Below are 23,241 nucleotides of genomic sequence, written 5' to 3'. Positions count from 1 at the left end.
CATTAAAATTATTGTTATTTAGTTTTAAAGAACTGATGATTATTAATAAGTTAAAGAAGACATTTAAGAAACAGTTAATATTATTATTAAAATGTGAAACATACACTAAATAATAAACTGATAAGATATACAATTTGCATTTCAAAAGAGACTTGCATGGATAATATGACATCTCCATGATTCTTATAATTTGATTTTATAATTTATAATTATGGTTCATTAGTTTTAAAACCACTTATTATTATTAATAAACGAAAGAAAACTTCTAAAAGACACTTATTATTATAATTAAAATGTTAAACATATACTAACATATAAAGTGATAAGATAGACAATTTGCATTTAAAGAGATTTACATGGATTCAATAAATAATATTGCATATCCACGATTTCTTATTAATTATTACTTTGAAGCAACGCAAACATACAAACATATATACAATATTTAATTAAATATTATCTATATCACTTTCTATAACATACGATCGATAACATGAATCTAATCTAATTTACATTAAAGTCTCAACCACAACCTAAAATGATTGTCTTAAAAGAATACTTAAACCAGGAAAATTATAAAAAAAGAATTAGTATATAACAAACTTACAAATTAAAAAAATTTAACATAATAACATGGCTTGAAAAATGGTCAATCGCCCTCAAACCAACACAAAACCTTTATACTTGTATTCTTTGTGAAATTTCTTTGTGATTTGTATTTGTGTCTACTCAAAGAGAATGACATTTTTATAGTACACTATCTGTAACATCCGAAATTTCAGGTATGTTATCGTATGGTTGAGTTCTTGAGGTTTATTAAGTGACTCGACGAGTTGAGAGTCCAACTCGCCGAGTAGGGTTGAGTTGTTGAGTGGGATTTAATGAATGGACTCGATGAGTCGGGAGGCAGACTCGCCGAGTTGGTGCTGGACAGAGAAACCCTAATTTTCCCAGGGTTGGGGCCTATATAAGGGAAGTTATGCCCCCATTTCCGCGTCATTAGCTACCCTACACTCCTGAGAGCAAACCCTAATTTCTATTTGAGCTAAAGAGTGAGAGATATGCTAATATTGTGTTTCATATGCATCATTTGAGGAAGAGGATGAGGTTATCAAGGAAGGAGTTGGAGGTGAGGCTGTTGGATCCAGTGATTTCCTATCCAGAGCTCCTGAGGAAGGTATGAAGTCTTCACCTTTCTTCTTATCCTGGATAGATGTCATATCTATGGAGTTTTAGGGCTTTTTGCCATCTTTTGTTTAGGTTTTTGAGTAGCATGAGTTATCAAAGAGTCTAGACCTTAGATCTGGACCTTATGAGGTCCTTAGAGTCTAGGTTTCCCGACTTTATTCATACATAGGAGGGTTTTTGGGCTTAATCTCTCATGAAGGGCATGTGTTAGCATTTTTGGAGCAATAACATCATGCATGAACGTAAAGATCGAAGCTTTACGTGACTATTGAGCCTTGAGATGAATTATCTAGTGTTTGGAGTAATAGATCTGTTTTAAATCGTCTAAATGAGCTTTGGGTATGAATGAACTCGCCGAATCGGTGAGGCGACTCGACGAGTTAGTTAGGGTTTGTCCCGAAGAGATGACTTGTGCGATGGCTCGGTGAGTTGGAGGTCAACTCGACGAGCTGAGCTGGACTTTCATGAGACTTTTGAGGATGTGAGTGGACTCGACGAGTTGCATGAGTGCACTCAACAAGTCGAGTCAAACATGGACTGTTGACTTGAGTTTGAATTATGTTGACTCTGGGGTTTGGTCAACATGAGTAATGGACACCATGGAGGGGTAAAATGGTCTTTTACCCCATTCAAGAGTTAGAGAACAAAAGAATAGCCCTAAATTACTGGTTCGTGTAAAGGTGTATTAATTATAGATATTCATCCCTTATGTTAGGCGGAGGCTAGCTCGAGATTCGGGTGAGAGGTTATTTACTTGCTGCTTGTGAAGTGAGTCTTCCCACTATACTTTACCTTGAGTGGTATTTATGTGTGACCAGAGGGTCTTACGTGCTTACTTTAGTTATGCATTTTGTCTATGTGATATATATTCTATGTTATGTGTTACCTAGACCGGACCGGAGGGTCCAATGGGCTGTGAGACCGGAGGGTCCTCACATAGACCGAACCGGAGGGTCCAAAGAACCATGTGACTGGAGGGTGCCACTGAGACACAGAGACCGGAGGTTATTATAGAGTTACAGCCTTGAGTGGCTAACGTGCTATACGTGGTATTTTAGGGAACTCACTAAGCTTCATGCTTACCGTGTTGTGTGTTATGTGCTCAAGGTTTTTCTTAGGATCGCGGGAAGGCACCAGCTTGATTGTACACACCAACAGAAGAGTTATGTTTTTGAGGATCTTGGATTTTTAACTGAATAATTGTGGAGTTGAAAAGTGTAAATTAAATTAATGTGATTTTTATGAAATTAGTAACAAGGAGTAGGTGATTCTAAATGAAAATTTTGTTTTGAAAATTTACGGTGTTACAAGTTGGTATCAGAGCCTTGGTTTGAGGGATTCGGATGCACCTTCGGGTAAGTCTGGACTCAAACTAAGGATTTGAGAAAGTTTTCCAAAAAGAAAAGATTTTTTTAAAACTAGTAAGAGTTTCTAGGAGAAAAATGAGAAGGAGCAATGTGTACAATCTGCTAGAGCCCGAGCGGTGATTTCGTATGTCTAGGAGAAAAACGATATTATGCATGTTAGAGGATAGACTATGTACTTCATATTTTAGGACTAGAGTGGCCTGATTTCTGATGCCTTAGCCTAGGAATTGTTGTTATCTGTGATGTGATTTGAGTATGTGCTGAGTAAGAGTATCTAGCAGGAATCTTTTAGAGAGAAACCTTGAGTAGAGGAGTAATCTAGGAGAGATACCTAGATGAGCATTAGAGGAGCCTGCTGAGAGAGTAGCTAGATGCTCACGTGGGGTAGAGTTGCTTGAGTTCGGTGACACCAGTTGAATGTGAGTAGAGAAAATAGAGTTATAATCTGGAGTGGTTCTTACGTGCTGGTGGAGATTATTCGATGCCCGAATGTTGCTTGCTTCGTGCTTCGTGGAGCTCTCAAAGATGGGAGTCAGCTACCAAGAGAATATGACAATATTCAGGAGGTAGATGGTTGGCATCATAGGGAGTTTTTCAGCAGCTGATGGCAGAGGAGTGTGAGAACCTAGGAAGAGCCTAAGGAGTGACCTTAGTCAGATGAGTTTGCTGACAGAGTAGAGCATTTCATTGGGGAGCGAACTCGCGTAACGGGATTAGTGATCGAGAAAGTTGAGCAGCTACTTGGGAACTCTGGGATGGCCCATGTAGAAAGTATAGGTGGATATGGCAGGTAGTATGGGCCCGTACTTCTGAAAGCAAAGGACCCATACTCGATGCAGGGAGTATTCCGAAGGTTTTAAGTAGCAGATCGAGAGGTGATGTCATGGTTCGAGTACCATGATTTGTAGTAGATCGAGAGGTGATGTCATGGTTCGAGTACCATGATTTGTAGCAGATCCAGAGGTAATTTCATAGTTCGAGTACCATGATTTATAGCAGATCGAGAGGTGATTTCATGGTTCGATTACCATGATTTGTAGCAGATCGAGAGGTGATGTCATGGTTCGAGTACCATAATTTTGGGCAAATTGAGAAGAGATAACATGGGTCGGGTACCATGACTCGTAGTAGATAGTGCTTGTCCATTTGCCAGTTATCCCATCATGATTGATTAGACGGAGATCGGATGCGCTAGAGTATAGGGCCAGAGGGTCATGTCGAACGAGTTTCTTCAAAGCATACCTTGTGAGGTAAATCAAGTTAGTTCTGAGGGATTTTTTGGTAAGATGCCAATTGGAGCCGCACGACTCAGGGATGAGTATAGTGCTTTATGCAGGACTACAATCTGAGTTGATTAATCGGACGATAGTGGAAATGTCACCATCTGTGACCTGAGTGGTGCTATTTCCATTTCCTATGGGAAACATGAGAGATATTAGGATTTCCAGTTTCTAAGCTTGGGGGTAAACCTTGTGGGGTAGCTTTGACTGCAATCTTTCACCGGAGTATCTGGGTAGTATGCCTACCACAAGGTAGTATTATAGTGTGAAAGGGGTCATCAGTGGTGACTGATATGGTCAAGGACAAGGATATACCCTATTTGAGTACAGTAGGGTATGTGTTAGCAGTGGCGTCAGGTGGTCAAGAGGAGTATATTGGGGCAATGACTCTCATCGTCTATGATGGATATCGAGTGTGGGAGTGAGGCTTCTGCCCTCATGATAATTATCATAATGGGATGTTGGTTGGAAAGTCGAAGATGAGAAGTGTGAGAACTCATTATTCCCAGATTGAGAGTCATGACTACTACGGGACAATTGAGATGACTGGTAGTGTGTCAGTATGAAATTTCTGATGAAACGATGGAAAAGTCTTCGAGGATTTTATTTGAGATTCGGGATGTTTGGAGTTTCTTGGTCTCTATTGGGAAGATCATCGAGTGTATGCGGTAATTTCCAAGAGTGAGTATGATGTGCCTGGTCAAGCAGCCTGTGGAATAGGTTGCTATTGTACCCAAAATGGTGATGGTTCAAGCCCTGAGTGGGGGAGAACCAAATATTTTATTAATAGAATCAGGAATTTGTTCTAAGACAGTTAGTGGACCGAATATAGTGATATGTGGAATGGATGCATGAAACCAAGGTCATTGGGGGGTCAAGGTAAGGTGCAAAACGAGATAGTTCATGTTGTACGTGTTCAGGGAAGGATGAGTGTCCCCACGAAAATTGGTCGTTGGTCGAGGATCCTGTGGTGGCTAGAAATTCCTCAGGGTTGTGATGAAAAATTCAAGGTGGGAGGCTCGTAAGGATAATTTCGGCGATTGAGAATTCCTGGTTCAATGTATGGATTGTTATATGTGATGGGTTTTAATCAAAGAACATCCTATGTGCTCATGCAAAACCCTAAAGTTTGGATCTAGGCTTCTCTACTGAACATGCAATTAATCCAATACTTGCAACCCTAGATCTAGCATGCATAATTTGAAATTAACACTATAAGAACAGATATAAGTGATTACCTATTTCAATTGGCTTGAAATCCTTTGAATCTTCTTATTCTTGAGCTTAGAGTCACAAGTGTAACTCCTCTAATGGCTTACAAACACCACACAAGAAAGAAGGCAATTATGAGAGAGAAGAAAGGATGCTAAAACCGGCCCTAGGATTTCTCTTGGAATCAAGTGGCCAAAAATTTCAAGCAAAGGTCTCTATTTATACTGTAGGCTGCTAGGGTTTCAGGTAAAACCCTAATGGACAACTTAATCACCAAGCAGCCCATGGAACCTTTTGGAATAGGGCCTATGGACGAAAATATGATGGATCCCCATCATAATTTCGTTCATACTATTGTCCATTAGGTTTCCAAGCCCAAAAATTCAACTATCATACATTTGATAGTTTAATCCCCTTAATTCAATTAATCTCTTTTAGTCACCAAATTAATTCCTAATTAATTTATGACGAATGTTAATTAAATAATATGATTTCTCCTTTAATATATCATTCTTATAATATATTAATAAATCATAATATCTTCTCTCTCTCTCTTAAATTACCTTGTCAAGTTGCTTCGGTGAAGGCAACCTAAAAGGACCATGCATAACCGGGTCAAGTACATACCAAAGATATTTACAGGCTTAAACACTAATCCTACAGTCTCCCACTTGGATAAGTCTAGTAACTATATCTCACATATGACTTCAAAATCCGGTTTAGCAATCGTAGCTCTTATACGCTGCTGTCAATTCTGATCAAAATCTTGTCCATTAGATAAGGGATCATTTAATCCTCTGTTCTAGATATCATGCTGACAATCACATGAAACATAGTCATACTTATTGTTCAACATATTTTTCCTCGATATATGATTTGTTTGACATGGAACTTAGTTGAAAACATCAACTTCGTCCTGATCGGGCCTGGCACATAAGTCAAACCAAATCATCAAGTGGCCACACATTGATTTTATCCTCTTAGAATAAAAGGAACAAATAAACTTCGACTTATATGCTTTTATTATTTACTGGCTAAATCATACATAACAATTTGTTTTATAGCATCAATTTACTGATGCATATACGTATTATCAATGCACAACTAACCAATAAACAATAACCATATCTTTAGGTTTAAAGATTATATGATATTATCGTCTTGCAATCACTCGTGACAAATTCCATGAAGTGATACAACCAAGCGTGGGTTTATTCCAATGCTCAAATCATAATCCATAAGAACTCATGAACTTCGTAGCAAACCTTTGCCATGCCTAGAACCTTTTAGACGATCTAGAAACAAATTCATGACCGTCTTCTTTCATATCTACTTCTAACATACGAGCGATTGTGGACTGTTTGAATAATCTTACTATTCAGGAAGTCAAGACATGAAAAAATTGAAACAAGTGATAAATAATCAACACAAGATAGTATCTTTACTTATAAATAACACACCTTTATTCATTCATCAAATGTTAAGTACAAATTTATCCATTACACGTTTCCTATCTAATCTAAACTTATATCGTCCTTCAGCCTAATGCTCCTAGCGTGTTGCAAGTGCTTAACCCTGCTCAGTCCCTTCATAAGGGGATCTGTTGGGTTATCTTCTGACGATACCCTCTTCATTATGAGGAGTCCCTCTTCTACTCGATGTCTAATGAAATGGTATTTTCTGTCGATATGTCTGGATCTGACGTGATCCCTTGGCTCCTTGGTTAAGGAAAGCGCTCCTTCATTATCACAGAAAATCTCCATGGGCTCCTTTATGGATGGTACAGCTCCAAGGTCTCCAATGAAGTTCTTCAACCATATTGCCTCTTTGGACACTTCACTTGCTGCAATGTACTGTGATTCACACGTTGAATTAGCCACAGTCTCCTGCTTGGAACTTTTCCAAGTCACTGCTCCTCCGTTAAGGGTAAAGACCCAGCCTGACTGTGAACGGTAATTATCCTGATCTGTATGGAAGCTAGCGTCACTGTACCCTCGTACCCTCAAATCATCACTCCCACCGAGGACTAGAAACCATTCTTTGGTCCTCCAAAGGTACTTAAGAATATTCTTAACTACAGTCCAATAGGCTCTACCAAGATTTCCCTGATATCTACTGACCATGCTCAAAGCGAAGGCCACATCAGGGCGAGTACAAGTCATAGCGTACATGATCGAGCCAACTGCGGAAGCGTAAGGTACTCGGCTCATATCAGCTATCTTTGCCTCTGTACTCGGGCTTTGTGTCTTACTCAACTTGGTATTGCTTTGGATTGGTAACTCCCCTTTCTTGGAATTTTCCATACTAAAACGCTTTAGTACTTTATCTAAGTATGTATCCTGACTGAGTCCTATTAGTCTCTTACTTCTGTTTCTCACTATCCTTATTCCCAGAATATAGGCAGCCTCTCTGAGGTCCTTCATAGAGAAACATTTCCCAAGCCAGGATTTAACTTCCTACGGTGTCGGGATGTCGTTTCCTATAAGTAGTATGTTATCGACATACAATACGAAGAAGCTCACTATACTCCCACAGGATTTGACATATCCACATGACTCATCTTCGCTTTGCAGAAAACCAAACTCTTACCTTCTCGTCGAAACAAAGATTCCATCGCGAGACGCTTGCTTCAATCCATAAATGGATTTCTCAAGCTTGCACACTCTATTGGGGTGCTTCGCATCGACAAAACCCTCTGGTTGATTCATGTAAACATCCTCAGCCAACTTCCCATTTAGGAAAACAGTTTTAACGTCCATCTGCCATATTCATAGTTATTAAACGCAACTATTGCGAGCATCACCCTAATAGACTTTATCTTCGCAACTGTCGAGAAGGTCTCATCATAGTCAACTCCAGGAGTTTACGTAAAGCCCTTCGCAACCAATCGTGCTTTATAAGTGTGTACACTTCCATCCATGTCTGTCTTTTTCTTGAAGATCCACTTGCACCCGACTGTCTTACGACCCGGTACATTGTCAACCAAATACCAAATTTGGTTGTCGTACATGGACTGAATCTCGCTGTCCATTGCCTCTTTCCATTTAGCAGACTCCGGGCTTGCCATGGCTTCCTTGTAGTTGCTAGGTTCGTCCAAATTTACCAGCGTACTATCACTAATAAATGTATCCCCTTCACTAGTAATATGGAATCCATACAACTGGGGTGGAACACTATCTCTACTAGAACGTCTAAGAGGTAAGGACTTGTCAACAGGTTTAACAGGAGTTTCCTCCTCAGGTTGATTTGCAGTGTTAGAGGTTCCATCATTGCTTGACTCTTGAAGCTCTTCAAGATCGATTTGCCTCCTACTGTCTCCTTGACTTATGAGTTCTCTTTCTCGGAAAACCCCTGTTCTCACAACGAATACAACATTGTCACTCGGTCTGTAGAAGAGATAGCCAAAAGACTTTTGTGGATAGCCGATGAAATAACACTTCTCACTACGAGGTTTGAGCTTGTCATGAGTCTCTCGGCTTACGAAAGTCTCGCAGCCCCAAACCTTGATGAGTGCCAACGAGGGAGCTTTCCCTGTCCACATCTCGTGAGGTGTTTTGGCAACCTTCTTGGTGGGAACTAGATTAAGGATATGAGCGGCAGTCTCTAAGGCATACCCCCAGAAAGCTATTGGTAATGAAGCCCAACTCACCATGGAACGAACCATGTCCAACAAGGTCCGATTACGTATCTCAGTCAAACCATTCAATTGTGGCGTTCTTAGAGGCGTCAATTGTGAAACAATTATGCATTCCTTAAGATATTCATGAAACTCAAGACTTAGTTACTCTCCTCCTCGGTCTGACCGAAGCATCTTGATTTTCCTGCCCAACTGATTTTCCACTTCATTCTTAAACTCTTTGAAATTTTCAAAGGTTTCTGACTTATGCTTGATTAAGTAGATATATCCATATCTGCCATAATCATCCGTAAAAGTCACGTACAAGCGGCAAGCATCCCTTGTGATGGATCTAAAGGGCCCACACACATCGGTGTGTATGAGATCCAATAGACCCTCACCCCTATCATAAGTGCCAGTAAAGGGTGACTTGGTCATCTTCCAAAGCAAACAAGACTCACACACGTCATCGTCCCTAAGGTCGAATGACTCCAACACTCCATCCTTTTGGAGTTGGGCTATGCGTTTCTTTTTAACATGTCCAAGGCGACAATGCCACAAGCATGCTTTGTCTAAACTTTTAGACAAATCAACATTCAACAAATCATTTCCTAAATTTTCTACAACCAACACATATTCATATACTCCATTACAAGGAAATGCATTGAAATAAAAAACACCATTCAAATAAACATTAATAGAACCATTACTATTATCAAATGAATATCTAAAACCTTGTCTATATAATCCATGGAAAGAAATGATGTTCCTTGCCATATATGGCGAATAGCAACAATTATTTAAATCTAATCCTAACCCATTACTCAACACTAAAGAATAAACTTCGACTCTGGTCACAGGTGACGATATTCTGTTTCCCATAATTATGTTTATCTTCCCATGTTCCACCTCCCTACTTCTTCTTAGGCCCTGTAAATCAGAACAAATGTGGAAACCATATCCTGTATCAAGAACACATGAAGTAGCAAGTGATGAGTTGTTAGATTTAATAGAATACATACCTGCATAGGTGGGCTTTATATTTCCATCTCTAATGTCCTACAAATATTTGGGGCAACTTCGTTTCTAGTGGCCCTTCTCGTGGCAATAAAAACACTCTGCTTGCTTAGGGTCAGTGGAGGGTTTAGCAGGACCTGCTTTGGTTCCACTAGAAGAGGAATCATCTTGGAACTTTCCCTTTTGGTGGCTCTTAGAAGGAGCCTTCCTCTTCTTACCCCTTCCTTTCCCAATTGCCAATATTGGGGCCGAATCAGTAGGAGTTGATGCAATAGATTTATCCTTTAGGTTGCACTCAGAAGTTCTCAATAACCCTTGAAGCTTGCTCAAGGTGACCTCCTTTTTGTTCATGTGGTAGGTCATTCTAAACTGGTTGTAGCATGGAGGCAAGGAGTGGAGAATGATGTCGATAGCCAAATCCTCATCAAAGTTAACATTCAACTTTAGATGACGATCAACATACCTCTGCATCTTCTGCAAATGTGGGGTTAAGGATTCTCCGCTCCCAATCGTAGCGGTGATCATGTTAGTGATGATCTCATAGCACTCATGCCTTGCGCTTTGGTGGTACCTATCCATTAAATCTTGATGCATCTCGAATAGATACATGTCCTCATAGGACTTCTAGAGTTCTGCATTCATAGTCGCGAGCATGATGCAATGAACCTTCGTAGCATCATGTTCATGAGCCTCAAAGGCAACGATTTCTTCAGTAGTGTCAGTTTCTGGATTGATCTTTTCAAGTTCTCGTCGAGGAGATACTCTTTGTCCTCGTATCGAGTGATCATTCGAATGTTTCGGATCCACTCATTGAAGTTGTTGCCATTAAAGATCACTTTCCCACACAAATTCATGAGTGAGAATCCACCAGTAGCTGCAAGAGCGTTGTTGTTTGCGTTCGACATTTGAAAATAGAAAAGGACAAGTTTGATTAGAAAGAATCCCCAATTAAGCACCCAAATGAAAAATTAGGGCTAGGATCCAAAAACATTATTCACAACTTAGAAAAGGATGCCGTAATCTAAATGCAAATAATTTGAAGGTAAGTGAATGACGATTCACTAATTTCCACCATGAAATACGAAAGAAATTAGGTTTTAAATGTATTTGAAAACTCCTAGATTCTTTTGAGATTCATTGAACTTGTCAATGGCATGTTTAAATCTCGATATGCCCTTCAAGTTTGTGCTTGGATACCGAGGATCACAAACAAGGTGTGAATAACCATGCGAATCAACATGGTTCACCCAATGTCTCTATCACCTAATCAATGTGCCGGTAAACCACATACGCTCCATTGATCTATGACAAACATCGAGGCACCCTTTTCTACCAATGTCAATCCCAAATTAGCGTGCTGGTTAACCACACACACTCCACTAACGTTTGACAAGGGTACAAAGTGTAATTCGATGGAGTAGCATCATTTTTCACATTTTATCGTAAAGTAACTAAGATTGAGAATTTTTAAAAACATTGTAGTTACTTTGTATCATTCATTATACTTTTAATGATGAAAGGATTTCCCTATCCTACTCGTTCGGCTAACGACCCTCCACCAATCAAGGAAGTGGTGGGTAAGAGTGGATACCCATTAAACGGCCATTTTATAGGCCATAACCTTATACCCCCCCCCCCCCCCTTATAGATTGGTTTCGTAAATGAGGCCTACTAACGGTAAGACTAGCACTTTAAGTTATACATATATATATATATATATATATATATATATATATACATATATATATATATATATATATATATATATATATATATATATATATATATATAAAAATTAATCTTGTAATAATATAATAGTATAGGGTTGAATTTTTAAACTTATAAAATTCTAAGGGTTTGAAATTTAAATCATTCATAATTAAACTTTTAATCAAAAAATTTAAATCTCAAAACTTGAGGACATGTTTTGACCTTTTCAAAACACAAAGGATCAAATAACAAATAATAAAAAAAATTAAAAAATTAATTTTGTGATTATCTATATTTGACCTGACCCAAATTTATTCACAAGATAATTACCAAATAATTTAAACAATCAATATTTATCATATAAATAAACTATTATTCAAATGATTTGAAAAAATCTTTTGTTTTGGTAACGATAATCATCAAAATATAATAAAATTCGGATCTTATTATTAAAAAATGATTTTGGCATTTATCCTATTGCAAAACAGAAAGAAAATCCTTAGATAACCTCTGCCTGACTCCTGGACTCGCCGAGTTGGGCAGACTCGCCGAGTCCAGATACTGGCTCGCCGAGTTGAGTTAGACAGAGGCCAAAAAAACGATTTTCAGCAAAAACTCGACAATTACATCACATACATCAGAAACCGATCATGGGCTGTGATACCACTGATGAGTTTTAATCAAAAGAACATCCTATGTGCTCATGCAAAACCCTAAAGCTTGGATCTAGGCTTCTTTATTGAACATGCAATTAATCCAAGACTTGCAACCTAGATCTAGCATGCATAATTCGAAATTAACACTATACGAACAGATCTAAGTGATTACATCTGTCAATTGGCTTGAGATCCTTTGAATCTTCTTGTTCTTGAGCTTAGAGTCACAAGTGTAACTCCTCTAATGGCTTACAAACACCACACATGAAAGAAGGCAATTATGAGAGAGGAGAAAGGATGCTAAAACCGGCCCTAGGGTTTATCTTGGAATGAAGTGGCTGAAAATTGCAAGCAATGGTCTCTATTTATGCTATAGGCTGCTAGGGTTTCAGGTAAAACCCTAATGGACAACTTAATCACCAAGTAGCCCATGGAACCTTCTGGAAATATGATGGATCCCCATCATAATTTCGTTCACCCTATTATCCATTAGGTTTCCAAGCCCAAAAATTAAACTATCATACATTTGACAGTTTAATCCCCTTTATTCAATTAATCTCTTTTAGTCATCAAATTAATTCCTAATTAATTTACGACTAATGTTAATTAAATAATATGATTTCTCTTTAATATATCATTCTTGTAATATATTAATAAATCATAATATCTTATTTCTCTCCTAAATTACCTTGTCAAGTTGTTTTGGTGAAGGCAACCCAAAAGGATCATGCATAACCGGGTCAAGTACATATCAAATATAGTTACGGGCTTAGACACTAATCCAACAATATGCACTTTAGGAAGGGTAGGAGGTGATTAAGCAGCCAAATTCTGGGTCGGTATGTGTAATCTGGCTTAGGTTTTGAGCAATAGAGGATAGATTTTCGGATGGTCATCAACGTGTTCTGAGTCATTGACGATTTCTCCATGTTCCAATTGAGACTTAGGATACTCTGAAGTTGCATGTTGTGTGAATTAAAGATTACTTATCAGATTCTGAGGGAAGGCATTGATGTATCTGTGTATGATGACGTAAGTAGGGGATAAATGGTTAAGTCAGGAAATCGTGATGTTCTGTGATGGTGTGCCGAGGTATTTGACTATAATGCCCTGAATTTCAAATTATTTTTTAGTCTTGAGTTTAAGATGGCAAGTGGTGTATCAAGTATCTATGGTTCCAATAGGAGCCCTTTGGTTATTGACATCAAGTGGGATTATTTAAGATTGTAGATTGCGGCAGAGAGAGGGTGTTGTGGTGCTACGGGGAGCCATAGTACTCACTAGTCAGAGAGAGGGTGTTGTGATGCTATGGGGAGTCATAGTACTTACTAGTCAGAGAGAGGGTGTTGTGATGCTACAGGGAGTCGTAGTACTCGCTAGTTAGTGAGAGGGTGTTGTGATGCTATGGGGAGCTGTAGTACTCACTAGTCAGCGAGAAGGTGTTGTGATGCTACGGGGAGCCGTAGTACTCACTAGTCAGCGAGAGGGTGTTGTGATGCTACGGGGAGCCATAGTATTCACTAGTTAGGGAGTGAGTGTTGTGATGCTACGGGAAGCCGTACTACTCACTAGTCAGTGAGATGGAATGTTATGATACCATGGGGAGTTGTATTATACACTAGTCAGAGCATGATGTACAAGAGCTTTAGGCTTGGGTAGCCCTAATATTTGAGTTTTTGGAAGCCTAGTGATCGGACCAGGGGTGAGACTGGGGTATCCTCAATGATCGGGAATTGTTATATTCTGAGTAAGGTGTGTATCAATCAGAAGGAATTGGATAAGTGATGTACACATGGGTTGCGGGTCATGGGCCATGAGTTGAGTGGTTCATTGGGACGAGTGGTTCCAATTCTGGGGCGGACCAGACTCTCGGGCTTGAGTTTGGCTCTGGTGGTGCGTTGGGTAGACGAGATGAGATTCTAGATTCAGAGATGGGTTCCATGTTTAGGGGTATTGGTTGTCATTTGATTTCTTCGACCTGAGTAGGCCATTTCTTTGGTACGGAAGGTACCGTGAGACGCATGAAACTAATGAGCAGTAGACGATAGAGGTCAGGGGTGAGTCAATCTTCGGTTGGGATTGTATTATTCGCTTGGGGTAAAGCGAACTTCGTGACTTGTGTGTCACTATGGGCCGATATAGTGGTGCTGCGAAGGAAGTCGGCGAGACGTTATCGGGCATGCTTTGGGTAACCTTTGGAGGTTCAACTGATGGGTCAGGAGTTGACCTGGTGCTCAAGTGTTGAATGAAATATTGGGGAGGAAGTTGGAGCTTATGATTTTAGACGAGAAAGGACATTTCTGAGTGAGCATGATTATTTCTTGTGTCTGAGGACAGGGCGTTGAGAGTTCATTGATCTGGTGGGTTTCAATTACATAGCAGTGGATGGGTTTCTGATGTAATGTGACCCTTTTCGTTCCTTGGAGTGTGATTTGGATCGTTTAGTATGTCTGGTATGAGTAATCGGTAGCCGATTGTTGGACCTTGGTTAGTGAGAATCGGAGGGGCAATCAGTTATCAAGGTATATTATTCAACGAGTGAATAACATGGTAATATCTTGAGAGGGCGGTATGGCAGTGGGTCGGGCCACTAGAGTTTCCAGACTTTGGAAAGCAGAGAGGTCAGTTTTGTTCTAGATTTAAGAGTTCCTGTTTGGATTCCAGTGTCCATGGTGAAGGATATCGGGTTGGGTATGAGATCCTTTCAGTAGTGCTTTTCGGGTTATAGGTTTCGAGCTATGTGTGGTTGAGGAGCGATTTCAAGGGCGAAATCTAATTCAAGTGGGGGGAAATTGTAACTTCCAGAATTTCAGGTATGTTATCGTATGGTTGAGTTATTGATGTTTATTAAGTGACTCGACGAGTTAAGAGTCCAAATCGCCGAGTAGGGTTGAGTTGTCGTGTGGGATTTAATAAATGGACTCGATGAGTCGGGAGGCAGACTCACCGAGTTGGTGCTGGGCAGAGAAACCCTAATTTTCCTAGGGTTAGGGCCTATATAAGGGAACTTATGCCCCCATTTCCGCCTCATCAGTTACCCTACACCTCTGAGAGCAAACCCTAATTGCTATGTTAGCTAGAGAGTGAGAGAGAAGCTCATATTGTGGTTCTTATGCATCATTTGAGGAAGAGGATGAGGTTATCAAGGAAGGAGTTTGAGGTGAGGCTGTTGGATCCAGTGATTTCCTATCCAGAGCTCCTGAGGAAGGTATGAAGTCTTCACCTTTCTTCTTATCCTGGATAGATCTCATATCTATGGAGTTTTAGGGCTTTTTGCCATCTTTTGTTTAGGTTTTTGAGTAGCATGAGTTATCAAAGAGTCTAGACCTTAGATCTGGACCTTATGAGGTCCTTAGAGTCTAGGTGTCCTGACTTTATTCATCCATAGTAGGGTTTTTGGGCTTAATCTCTCATGCAGGGCATGCATTAGCATTTTTGGCGCAATAACATCAGGCATGAACGTAAAGATCGAAGCTTTACATGACTATTGAGCCTTGAGATGACATATCTAGTGTTGGGAGTAATAGATCTGTTTTAAATCATCTAAAATAGCTTTGGGTCTGAATGAACTCGCCGATTCGATGAGGCGACTCGACGAGTTGGTTAGGGTTTGTCCCGAAGAGATGAATCGTGCGATGGCTCGGCGAGTTGGAGGTCAACTCGACGAGCTGAGCTGGACCTTCACGAGACTTCTGAGGATGTGAGTGGACTCGACAAGTTGCATGAGTGCACTCAACGAGTTGGGTCAAACATGGACTGTTGACTCGAGTTTGACTTCTGTTGACTCTGGGGTTTGGTCAACAAGAGTAATGGAGACCACAGAGGGGTAAAATGGTCTTTTACCCCATTCAAGAGTTAGAGATAAAAAGAATACCCCTCAATTATTGGGTCGTGTAAAAGAGTATTAATTAGAGATATTCATCCCATATATTAGGCGAAGGCTAGCTCGAGATTCGGGTGCGAGGTTGTTTACTTGCTGCTTGTCAGGTGAGTCTTCTCACTATACTTTACCTTGAGTGGTATTTATGTGTGACCAGAGGGTCTTATGTGCTTACTTGAGTTATACATTTTGTTTGTGTGATATATATGCTATGTTATGTGTTACCTAGACCGGACCGGAGGGTCCAACGAGCTGTGAGACTGGAGGGTCTTCACGTAGACCGGACCGGAGGGTCCAATGAAACATGGGACCGAAGGGTCCCATTGAGACATATAGACTAGAGGGTCTTATAGAGTTATTGCCTCGACTGGCTAACGTGCTATACGTGGTATTTTGGGGAACCCACTAAGCTTCGTGTTTACCGTGTTATGTGTTATGTGTTTCAAGTTTTTCTCAGGATCATGGGAAAGTACCAGTTTGATTGTACACACCAGCGGAACAGTTATGTTTTGAGGATCGTGGATTTTTAACTGAATAATTGTGGAGTTGCAAAGTGTAAATTAAATTAATGAGATTTTTATGAAATGTGTTACGAGGATTAAGTGATTTTAAAGGAAAATTTTGTTTTGAAATTTTACAGTGTTACACTATCCATTAATTGCTTATTAAACATATAATATAAGTTATAAAAAATTTCATGATGTGTGATTAATTACTTTGAAGGTGAAATGGTGTGGAGGATTCAAATACATGAGGTGCTTGGAAATTTATGTGGGGGGTTTCAAATGCATGAGGTGATAGGAAAAATGCATCCTTTATAAGTATAGTGTGATACAGATAAAGATTAATTTCAACATTGTATTAATTTATAATTTAGCGGATAACATTTCACATTTCACAATTAACACTGAAACATAAGAAATAGTTAAATTTGGTGATTCTCAGAAATTTTTGGATCATTAGGAGGTTCTGAAATAATATTTGTTTAAAGATGCGTGTAAGATATATATTGTGCTCCATAATAACTTTCCAAATGAACACTTATGGAGAATAAACACACTCATATATATATATATATATATATATATATATATATATATGAGAGGGAGAGAGATAAAGATAATTAGAGTCTAATATTCTAACTAAGTAATGTGTCGATGTAGGAATCATTGTGGATCAATCATTTCAAATTTAATTAATTTGAATTTTCATTAATAGAAAATAGTATTTAGTAATCTTGTATATTCATTAAATAATATATTCTTAATTATAATCCTGATTTTTATGAAAGCAATTAAATTCAAATGAAAAAATCCAACATTTAATCTTTTATATATATATATTATCTCTTAAGTCAATCTCGTCTTCAACTCATTAAATCTTGAACATCCTAATTTCTTTCAATCCTCCATTAATTCCCATGTTCTTAAATTCTCCATCGCAACCTCCACCAAAATTCATAAGGGTTCCTCTCTATAACCCTATCATCGATTGGCCAATAATTCTCACCAATGTCCGAGTACCCATAAAATCAGCACAACCTCCATCATATTCAGTGTGAACACGAAAACTTCGATAACGGGGCCCATCACCTTAACCCCAACAACAACAATAGTAGACCATCGATAGCGTCATTGGAAGTGATCTGATTCACATTTTTATCAAGCATCCTTGCTCTAAAGAATCTATGATGGCGATGAATTTCGGATTGAAAAATTCTAAAAAGGTTTTCCTCTTTTATGTTGCTAAAATGGTGGCGCTTTCACAGAGGATTGTTGCCTAATCCGATGCAATTGAGCTTCATAGTATCAATTGGAGGTACACCATTAACTTCTTCGATTCAATTGACTCCAATGCAGATTAGGGTTTATTTAATGAAGTAACATGTAAAATTTGGTATACATAACATTCTATTACACCATTTAATGATTAATTTTTGTTGTTGCTAGTTTCAAAACCAATTACTTGACCCAAATAAAGCACTAGAAGCTAGTTATATCAACATAGATAATCATATTAGATAAACATTGAATGACAGAAAATTAGAAGATGGATTTCCAAACTTATCAATACCTAAGGCCCATGGAATCCGAGGAGAGCATGTAGCTTTTCTTGCTCCATTTAGTTCTCCTAGAGTTATATTTGAGCAACTTTCAGTTAGCTATGCATTTCCAAAATTATTCATTTCTTCCTTCACTTTAGTCCTTCCTTTCTTCCCTACTGGCCCTTCTAAACGAATGGAAGATGAAGGGGATATTGCAACAACTTTCACTCTTTCTAGATTCTTGTCAAACATTCCAATATTAAGAGGAGGCCCCACTAGTGTGGTAATCTATGATATCCTTGCCATGTAGGTTGGTTATATTATTAAAATTTGATCTTGTTATCTTTTGTTTTTTTCTTTCATATGTCAACTAGTTTGGATATAAGTATTCATATCTTTTTCCTATTCATGCGTTTTTGCAGGAAAGATTCTACTTTGATGATAATGTGTTACCATGTTTTGAGATTGGAATTCCTTTGGTTAAAAGTAGGCTTCAACTGCTCCCTGATTATGAAAATGTAATGCTTTTTTCTTGGCAATCAATTTGTTATATTGATTACAAACATAAGACTGCGTATTTCTATCTTGTGAATAAAAATTAGATAACCATTGCTTTTCATGATGGTGGTTGCAAACGGTTTCATAAGTAATTGCAGCATTTCCATCTAGTATGTGAAATAAGTTATTTATTTTTATTTATTTTTTGTGTCTTTTTCATTGATGGTTTCTATTGTTGTATGTGACAGATTATTTGTGTCCTTTAAGGTGAATGAAGTGAAGAACAAAGCTCCATTTGAAGTTATTATTGAAAGATAAGATGGACAAATGGACTCTTTGAGTTTATTAAGGAAAAGAAGGACCCTAATTTCAGAATAAATGTAATTTATGTTCATAGTTGTATTCTTTAAGAATAAATGTAATTACTGATCCTATTAATTTTTATAAAATCAGAATAAATTGTTTTTTTTTAAGATAACCATAATTACATTCAGTTAGAATGTTTGAATTAATAGAATTATTAAAAAAAATTAGAATTTTAAACTTAAAAGAATTAGTAATTCCATAAAATCCGTAAATTTTCTATTCTAAATTTATGATAATTGACTAAAATACCCTTACCATGAAATTATATGTTATTTTTCAGTTATCTTTAATTCAATAGTACGTATAAATCACTTTCTTAAAATAACTGAAATGATTGGTCCACAATCAATCATATATCCACACAATAGATAGTTAGAACATAATATATATATATATATATATATATATATATATATATATATCACTTTATTTTTCGTTTTTTGTATACTTTATTTATTTTCGGTTTATATATATATATATATATATATATATATATATATATATATATATATATACATATATACATATATACATTTTTTATTTTATTTTTTATATACTTTATTTATTTTCATTTTTTAACTTTGTTTTTCAACAATTTGATTTTTTTTTACCTTTTATACCTTTTGTTTTCTATTTTTTTTTCTATTTTAGTTATTTATGATTTTTCTAATGTTTTTATTTATTTTGATTCAAGTAAACGAACTCGAATTTAATATAAATTACTATACCAAGTTTTTTTTATAGAGAACGATTACTATTATTATTATTATTATTATTATTATTATTATTATTATTATTTTCTTTAGTCTATTATCAAATTGAAAAATATTATCTTGATTTTAAACTATTGATATCACATATAGAAATATGATTTAATTTCCAAGTTATATAAAACATTGAAACACTAATTCTCAATAAACAAGTTAATTTTTTTTTTTATCTTTATTTTTTGCGTGACATAAATATAATAGCACTAAAGAAAAAAAATAAAAAGAAAATAAATTGGACCGAAATTATAAATATAAACATAACTATTTTATTTACATGAATAAATAAAAACAAATAATTGGAAACAAATAAGAAAAAAATAAAAATAAATAAAAGCATGGAAAAATTAAAATTTAATACGAAAAAAATATGAAAAAAACAAAAAACAACTATAAAATACTCTATATAGAAAACAAAAGGTAAAAAGGTAAAAGAAAATCAAATTGTTGAAAAATAAAGTTAAAATATGAAAATAAATAAAGTATATTCGAAAAAGAAAATAAAAATTGTATATATATTTATTAAAAAAACCGAATATAAATAAAATATACAAAAAACGAAAAATAAAGTTAAAAAATAATGTGGTGTATTTTTTTGCAAACCTTAGGGAACAAATTTGAATTTTTAGGACTGATTTTGCAAAAAAGTTAACCAAATTAACCATGAAACTCGTTAAATGGACTAGAGTGATAATTATGTGAGAAAGTTGTGGTCATAGCAATAAAAAAAATATTAGGACTTTTTTCAATTACGCGTTAAAAATTTAGAGTTTTTATAATATTATATATATATATATATATATATATATATATATATATATATATATATATATATATATATATATATATATATATATATATATATATATATATAGCTAGGTTATAATGTGGATGAACAACTATTGTGGGGACTTGTGGACAATGCTATTTTATGAAAATTTCCAAGAGAATAGGTTGTTTAGTAAGGTTATTATAGACTTCTTTATATTATTTATTGTTTTTTATTTCTTAAATATTTAAAACATTTTATCATTCATGTCCATCCACCGTATGACTTTGACATCCTATGCGAAATCACACACAATAAAACGTCGTGAACATATAAATGTATGTGTCGTTTTCATCATTATTTGCAAATGATCCGTCTGGATCTTTAGAGTAGACTAGAGGGTTCATGTCGTCGTTCTACAATGACAAAACTCTCCACCCCATCTCCACCTCAACTCCATATAAGATTTTTGTGAGACATTCATTTTGCAAGCATGGGCAAGGAGTGGTGAAGAAGAAAGGAAGAAGAGAGAGAGAGATAACAGAGATGTTGGGAGAAGATAGAGAGAGATGAAAGGACAAAGATGCGGCACTTTCGAGCCGAGCTCAACCTTACGACAACCCGAATCAAAAATCATGGGTGCTTTTACTCGCAGCTGAGGTGACGAATCACATCTAACGTGCCTACCTGTGTCCTTATTACACATATATTTTGCAGGTACAACTATCAAATGATGTAAATCATGTAAAGAATGTAGGTTTGGTGACAAATGGTGAGCATGTAGGGTAGTAGGGGCCAAAAATACACCTGAGTCTATTGGTTTAACATAATTCAATAATGATGGGATAAAAAAGATTACAAGAATCTTCACTCTCAGCCAAAATATGGCATAGAATATGCATGTACATCCCCTCAAAGAGTTTCAAATAATTCATCTTATAAATTATGGTATTTTATCTTGTTCTATATTATTTAAATAGCTATTGATAAACCTTAAAGTAATTATACTTTCACAAACATTTATTTTTTACAAACTTGGATGTTTCGTCCGTAATTATAATCAATTAATATTTGTTGTATTTGTTAATTTGAAATGCTTATCTTTAGGAACAAATCCTCGGGAAAGGAATGAGCGGGAATAAAAAAAATAGAAAGTAGGAGATGTGGTATGTGGTATGTAAGGAGGGATGTAGAAGGGGACGTGTGACAATTTTAGGTTTAGTTTATTTGACGAGATGTTTCTTCATTTACTTGGAATGACGATTAGCTATATCAAAGTAATTAAGTACGATGATTCACGATCGCTTATTAATATCTTCCACTACTCTAACAAAATAAAGTACATATATCTAATATCAGATTAATTTCTTATGAAAATTATGATGAGTTTGTATCAAAATAGTAATAAATTTTTTCCCATGGCTAATTCGTCATAAGATCTTGTATCTTAGAAGATTATATAGAATTTAGCCACCCATGAAAATAATAGACTAAATTACACGAATGGTCTCTATGGTTTAGTTATTTTGTGCATTTGGTCCCGAGCTTAATTTTTTTTAACTCGGAAGGTCCATATTGTTTTTATTGTTAAGTGTTTGGTACCTGTCTTATCTATAAAGACTATTTTGGCCTTGAATTTTTTATATTATTTAAATAAACACACTCCCAAACTCAACCCCCCCTCACCTTACCTTACCTACCCCACTATTTTTCCATATTTAAATAATAGTATTTTTAGGTAAGACATGAGTGAAACACGTAACAATAACAAATAATAGGGACCAAACGTGTAACAAAAACAAACGTAGGAACCTTCCGAGTTAAAAAAACGTTAGGGACCAAGTGTGCAAATTACCCCAAACCATAGGGACCATTCGTGTAATTTACTAAATATAATACCTAAATCCGCCACTAAGCTAAACCATAAAAAATTATATTATGCAACACTAAATGGTGTATAATTATTACTTACAAATGTTATATAATACGGAAATTAAGTAATCCTAAGGAAATAATCATGTTTTTAGTTTTTTTTTATAAACTTTAATAAAAAACAATTTTTTTCTCGAAATTTTGGATTAATTCATCGAAATTCAAACTTGTTCTTGAAATTTCAGAAGTTTTTTTTTTTCGAACTCGAGATTTTAGTTCGAAATATGGAATATTAATTCGAAATTCTGAAATGTCAGTCTGAATTTACTCTATGGTAAAAAAAAAAAAATTCTTGAAATCATCTATTCCGAACTATATGGTTATTTTCCAAAAACAAAATTTTTTGGTTAATTTATTGAATTACAATATCACATTATGGTTAAATTACTCAATTCAAGTAAACTTATTAATATTTTGAGGAGTGTGTCTAATCCCTCGATAAATTTTATTATATATATATATATATATATATATATATATATATATATATATATATATATATATATATATATATATATATATATATCCATTACAACAAAATTGTGAAGCCAAACACTCCAACCACTTATAGCTTTACTACACCTATTGGAAATCCAAAAATATGCCCTATCTATGACATCATCGACAATAAGAATCTTCCTAGGTAAAACTGTTCCAAAAAGAGTGGAATTATGAAAACTCCAAAGAGAACAAAAACTAATCAAAACCACAACATCAAAAGCCTTTGATTAACATCCACTCAACGAAACAACGTCTGCTGAAGAAAGTAAGGATTGAACACAAATCTGATGTTGAAGATGCACATCCCATCAAATAGCAATGTGGGTCCAAAGGTAAAGCAAATAAGAATATTTAGCTTAATCGAAACCCAATTATTCCATCTAGTCTCAATTCCTCCCGCCAAAAGGAAACTACTGTCAAGAAGTGAGTGGGCTAAAG

The 23,241-nt window shown here is 36.2% G+C and overlaps 1 pseudogene; it reads left to right on the top strand.

Moving 5' to 3' along the window:
• The first annotated feature begins 16,654 nt into the window (after positions 1-16,654).
• Positions 16,655-18,786, top strand: LOC111895048 (ribose-phosphate pyrophosphokinase 3, chloroplastic-like; annotated as a pseudogene).
• Positions 18,787-23,241: the final 4,455 nt, after the last annotated feature.

The sequence above is a fragment of the Lactuca sativa genome, chromosome 5 (assembly GCF_002870075.4).
Source record: "Lactuca sativa cultivar Salinas chromosome 5, Lsat_Salinas_v11, whole genome shotgun sequence".
Classification (NCBI taxonomy): domain Eukaryota; kingdom Viridiplantae; phylum Streptophyta; class Magnoliopsida; order Asterales; family Asteraceae; genus Lactuca; species Lactuca sativa.
Note: the sequence above shows the minus strand (reverse complement) of the source record. Positions and strands in the feature narration are given on the sequence as shown.